The sequence below is a fragment of the Halichoerus grypus genome, chromosome 10 (assembly GCF_964656455.1).
Source record: "Halichoerus grypus chromosome 10, mHalGry1.hap1.1, whole genome shotgun sequence".
In the NCBI taxonomy this organism is placed as follows: domain Eukaryota; kingdom Metazoa; phylum Chordata; class Mammalia; order Carnivora; family Phocidae; genus Halichoerus; species Halichoerus grypus.
This window is the reverse complement of record NC_135721.1, coordinates 69,549,296-69,555,295: the sequence shown is the minus strand read 5'-3', so window position 1 is coordinate 69,555,295 and position 6,000 is coordinate 69,549,296.

The following is a 6,000-nucleotide window of genomic DNA, read 5'->3' as shown; positions in this document are numbered from 1 at the left end:
GAATAGTGTAGTCCTATAAACATTAGGCTGGGGTGTCGGATGTAACCAGTTTGAATATTTCTGTATCTCTTTCTGACGTTATGCCCTTGTGATAATTACTGAATTGCTTTGAATCTCAGTTTCAATATTTGTATTGGGGAAATAATAATGGTTGCTTTTAGAAGACTTGTTATGAGGGTTACATGAAATAATGTACATACATAGTCCTAGCACAGAGTTGGTGTTTACTCAGTGAGATAATTCCATTTTCTGTACCTCCAGTATCATCAGAGAACATGAATATTAAGTTCCTCCAGTGTTAGCCTCTTGCTTGAAACATCATCCATGCTACATCTTTTGGATATCATGCTATAGGCTCAGTTGGACACTCATTGGGTTTGCAAAACACTGAATCATCCCAGGGAATCCACATTCACCCACTTGGTCCTGTCCAGCTGCTGTTAATTAAAGCTTGTTAATTAAAGCTACGTCTAAAGAAAATGACAAAAAAAGGATTCAACCCTCTCAGTTTCTTTTTATTTCTACTGATATTTTTCTACCTTTGCTACAAGTCGAATAATACAGGGTAGAAGAGAAAGAATTCTTGGATGCATCTTTCCCACCAAGCAGGGTCACCTGTATAGCATAATCCTTTAAGGCACATTGCCATATTGCTAGCAGGTTTCATCTACGGACACAACATTAACATTTGGCTAATGTTAAGAAGAGAACAAATGACTAGACCAGATTGGCTAGATAGGTGGCTACTTAATCCATCCTAATGGGTAAGATACATAAAAGATAGAAACTCATTATCATGGCAAAGACAGCCCATATTAGAAGAATATCTATTGTATTTTCATAAATACTTGTTTAGTTAAGGACTTATATCTAGAGGTGTTGGGGTAAACTGTTCATGATGGGAAGCTGACAGTCTTTCTGTACAGTAATTATTTCTTCATAGTTTTCCTACCTTTGTGTGGGGGGGAGTTCCTCCTCCCTGTCAATCCCCTTTCACCTGTGTGCAAATATGCATTGTCCAATGCAAGGTGCTAATTAATATTTCCCATTTGGCTCTGGATTGTCTTTGTCAAAGTCTTAAAGGAGGTTTTATTTTCTCCTGATCACCATGAAGTTATTGTGAGAAGCCTATCAACATTAGCTGAGAGACCTAGTCTAAGTGCCTACTATGTGTCAGGCATTGGAGAAGCCAGGAGTTTCTATCCTAGAGGACTTCAGAGTCCAGGAGGAAACAGCATGTAAATAAATGATCACAATAAGATATGCAACTTGTGCTATATGGGACTGAGGGAACACAGACAAAGGAGCAGGTTTTCATTTATTCACACATTTATTGAGCACCAACTTTGGGTTAGACAACCACAGTGCTGTGAGGAAAAGTGACACTAAAATTTAAAAATCAAAAACAAAAAAATGCCTGTATTTTGACTTTTTTTTTTCCTTATAGAGTTGTTCCTTTTCCCAGGAAACAGATAGTCAAAGAGATAACTTTTATCTTTGTGTTCTGTCATATAAATATTTTTTTGGATGGTATCTTTGCTAACCTTTAATTTGATGCTGAATTCCTGGGCATACTCAATTAACTGGTCAAATCCAAAGAAAGATTCGACAACTTAAGTGGGCTTTTGTGACTATTAGATTTCTTTCTCTGGCCAAATTACTAGAGGTCTCCAGTTAATAGAGTTGTGTATGTATGAATAATATAATCTGATCAGTTTTAAGTTTAAGATTATAATGCAATGAACTTAACTCTTTATCTGTTTTAAAATTAATTTATTTTCTTGCTAGTTTCAGATGTTCTTAGTGTCTTACAGGGTCTTAGAATCTTCATATATATCAATAATAATAATATCACAACAGAAATGTAGACTTAGGTTGAATTGTATATATATTTTTAAAAAGAATAGCATCTTAGATCAACTGTCTTTTCATAGCAAGTTTTTATTTTATCTCACAGTAGTCCCATAAAATTGAAATACTATTACATAATAACAATAATAATTCAACATAACACAAAAAGCGAAGTGATTATGTGGAATAACTTGACCTACAATGCCAGGTCTATATCCCGTTTCCTGAGTCTCAGTCTTTGAACCCAATTAGAGAATATCTGTTGGGTTTACTTAAAATGTGTCTAACTTTTAATGGATTTTCCTCAAATTTCCAGCCTTTTAAACATTTTAGCAACATCATTTTTACTTATCTATTAGTTGAGAAATTTCACAGTTTGATATAATCAATCATTATTGATCATCTACTAGGTATAGGATGGCCAATTACAAAACAGGCAGCAAAATTGCTTTCCTCAAGGAACTTACAATGTAAATATTGATGTATTAAGATCACTTTACCATGGGGTAGAATAATTATAATAGTTTTTTTAAAAGATTTTATTTATTTATATGACAGAGAGAAACACAGCAAGAGAGGGAACACAAGCAGGGGGAGTGGGAGAGGGAGAGGCGGGCTTCCCATTGAGCAGGGAGCCCGATGCAGGGCTTGATCCCAGGACCCTGGGATCATGACCTGAGCTAAAGGCAGACGCTTAATGACTGAGCCACCCATGCTGCCCAATTATAATAGTTATTATAAAAACCTTTTTAATCTAACCATCGAAGTGTTATTGGTCAGAATTCCCTATGTAGTTATTCCACCTCTGGTCCTAGAGTCAGTGTGATATATTGGCAAGAGGATAGACAAATAGATCAATGGAACAGATAGAGAATCCAAAGATACCTCCACATATCTACAGTCATCTGTAGTCCCATAAAGTTGATATACTATTTAAAGCATAGTTGTCAGTATAATTCAGGGAGAAAAGGATAGTATTTTTTTAATCTTATTTTATTATTTTTTATCATTAAAGTATAGTTGACATACAATGTTATATTAGTTTCAAGTGTACAACATAGTGATTTGACAATTTTATACATTACTTACTGTTCACCATGACCATTTGTCACCATACAGTGTTATACAATATTATTGATTATATTTCCTGTTATACTTTACATCTCTGTGACTTAATCACCTTTACCTTTTTCATCCATCTGCTCACCGTTTTCCCCTCTAGCAACCAGCAGTTTGTTCTCTGTATTTATGAATCTGTTTGTTTTTTTGTTTTATTTTGTTTTTTAGATTCTACATATAAGTGAAATCATATGATATTTGTTTTTCTCCATCTGATATATATATAAAATATTCTGTAGGTCCATCCATGTTGTTGTGAAGGGCAAGATCTCATTCTTTTTTAGGGCTGAATAGTATTCCATTATTTATATTTTTATATATGCCACATCTTCTTTATCCATTCATCTATCGATGGATGCTTAGGTTTCTTCCATATCTTTGCTGTTATAAATCATGAAGTAATGAACATAAGGGTGCATATGTCTTCTTGAAATAGTGTTTTTGTATTCTTTGGGTATATACTGAGTCATGGAATTACTGGATTACATGGAATTTCTATTTTTAATTTTTAAAGGAAATTCCATAGTGTTTTCTACAGTGGCTACACCAATTTACATTCCCACCAACAATGCATGAGGGTTCCCTTTTCTCCATATCTTGGCAACACTTGTTATTTCTTATCTTTTTGACACTAGCCATTCTGATAGGTGTGAAGTAATACCTTATTGAGTTACATTTACTGGATGAGTAGTGATGTTGAGCATCTTTTCATGTGTCTGTTTGCCGTCTGTATGTCTTTGAAAAATGTCTTTTCAGGTCTTCTGCCCAGTTTTAATTGGATTATTTGTTTTGGTGTTGAGTTGTATAAGTTCTTTATATATTTCGGGTATTATATATAACCTTATTGGTTATATCATTTGCAAATATCTTCTCCCCTTCAGGAGGCTGTGTTTTCATTTTGTTGATAGTTTCCTTTGCTGTGTAAAAGCTTTTTATTTTGGTGAGTCCCAACAGTTAATTTTTGTTTTCGTTTCCCTTGTTTTAGGATATATACCCATACATATGTTGCTAAGGCCAATGTCTAAGAGATTACTGCCTATGTTTTCTTTAAGGAGTTTTATGGTTTCAGGTGTCACATTTAAGTCTTTAATCCATTTTGAGTTTGTTTTTCTGAATGGTGTAAGAAAGTGGTCCAGCTTCATTTTTTGTGTGTAGCTGTCCAGTTTTCCCAGCACCATCTATTGGAAAGACTGTCTTTTCCCCATTGTATATTCTTGCCTCCTTTGTCCTAGTTTATTAGACCATACAGATTTGGGTTTGTTTCTGGGTGCACTATCCAGTTCCTTTGATCTATGTGTCTATTTTTATGGCAGTACCTTACTGTTTTGATCACTATAGCTTTGTACTATGTTTTGAAATCTGGGATTCTGTACCTCCAGCTTTGTTCTTTCTTTTCAAGTTTCTTGGTCTATTTGGGAGATTTTGTGGTTCTATACAAATTTTAGGATTATTTATCTAGTTATGTGAAAAATGCTATTGGTATTTTGATAGGTATTGTATTGAATCTGTTGATACCTTTGGGAAGTATGGACATTTAAACAATATTAACTCTTCCAATCCATGAGCATAGTATAACTCTACATTTGTTTTTTCATCTTCATTTTTTTCAAGGTCTTATACTTTCAGTATAGATCTTTCACCTCCCTAGTTGAATTTATTTTTAGGTATTTTGTTCTTTTTAATGCAGTTGTAAATGGAATTATTTTCCTAATTTCTCTTTCTGCTACTTCATTATTAGTGTTTAGAAATGCTACCAATTTTTGTGTATTAATTTTGTGTCCTGCAACTTTACTAAATTCATTTATTACTTCTAATAGTTTTTTTTAATAGGGTCTCTAGGATTTTCTATATTTAGTACCATATCATCTGCAAATAGTGACAGTTTTATTTCTTCCTTATTAATTTCAATGCCTTTTATTTCTTGTGTGGTTGCTGCAGCTAAGATTTCCAGTACTTTTATAAAAGCAGTGAGAGTGAATATTTTTGTATTGTTGCTGATCTTAGAGGAAAACTTTCAGTTTTTTACCATTGAGGATGATGTTAGCTGTGGGTTTGTTATAAAAGGCCCTTATTATGTTGAGGTATAGTCTCTCTAAACCAACTTTGTTTAGAGTTTTTATCCTGAATGGATGTTATATTTTGTCAAATCCCTTTTCTGCATTTCTTGAGATGATTGTATGGTTTTTATACCTCCTTTTTTAAATGTGACTTATCATGTTGATTGATTTGCAAATATTGAGCCATCCTTGCTTCTCTGGGATAAATCCCACTTAATCATGGTGAATGATCCTTTTAATGTATTGTTGAATTTGGTTTGCTGATATTTTGTTGAGAATTTTTGCATCTATGTTAATCGGGGATATTGGTCTGTAGTTTTCCTTTTTAGTAGTATCAGTCTGGTTTTAGTAGCAGGGTAATGCGGGCCTCAAATAGGATGAATTTGGAAGTTTTCCTTCCTATCCTATTTTTTGTAGTACTTTGAGAAAAATAGGTATTTACTCTTCTTCAATTATTTGGTAGGAATCACCTGTGAAACCATTTGGTCCTGGACTTTTGTTTTTTGGGAGTTCTTGATTACTGATTCAACTTCGGTACTAGTAATAGGTCTGTTCAAAATTTCTGTTTCTTCCTGGTTCCATCTTGGGAGATTGTTTCTAGAAATGTATCCATTTCTTTTAAATTGTCCAGTTTTTTGTCATGTAACTTTTCATAATATTCTCTTATAATCCTTTGTCTTTCTGTGGTATCAGTTGCTATTTCTCCTCTTTTCATTTCTGATTTTATTTATTTGAGTCCTCTTTTTTTTCTTGATTAGTCCAGATAAAGGTTCATCAATTTTGGTTATCTTCTCAGAGAACCTCCTCTTGGTTTCATTGATCTTTTCTACTTTTTTTTCTTTTTTAGTCCCTATTTCATTTATTTCTGCTCTGATCTTTATTCTTTCCTCCCTTCTACTAACTTTGAGATATGCTGGTTCTTTTTTTTTCATTTTTTTTAGTTATAAGGTTAGATTGAATTTTTTGTTTGTTT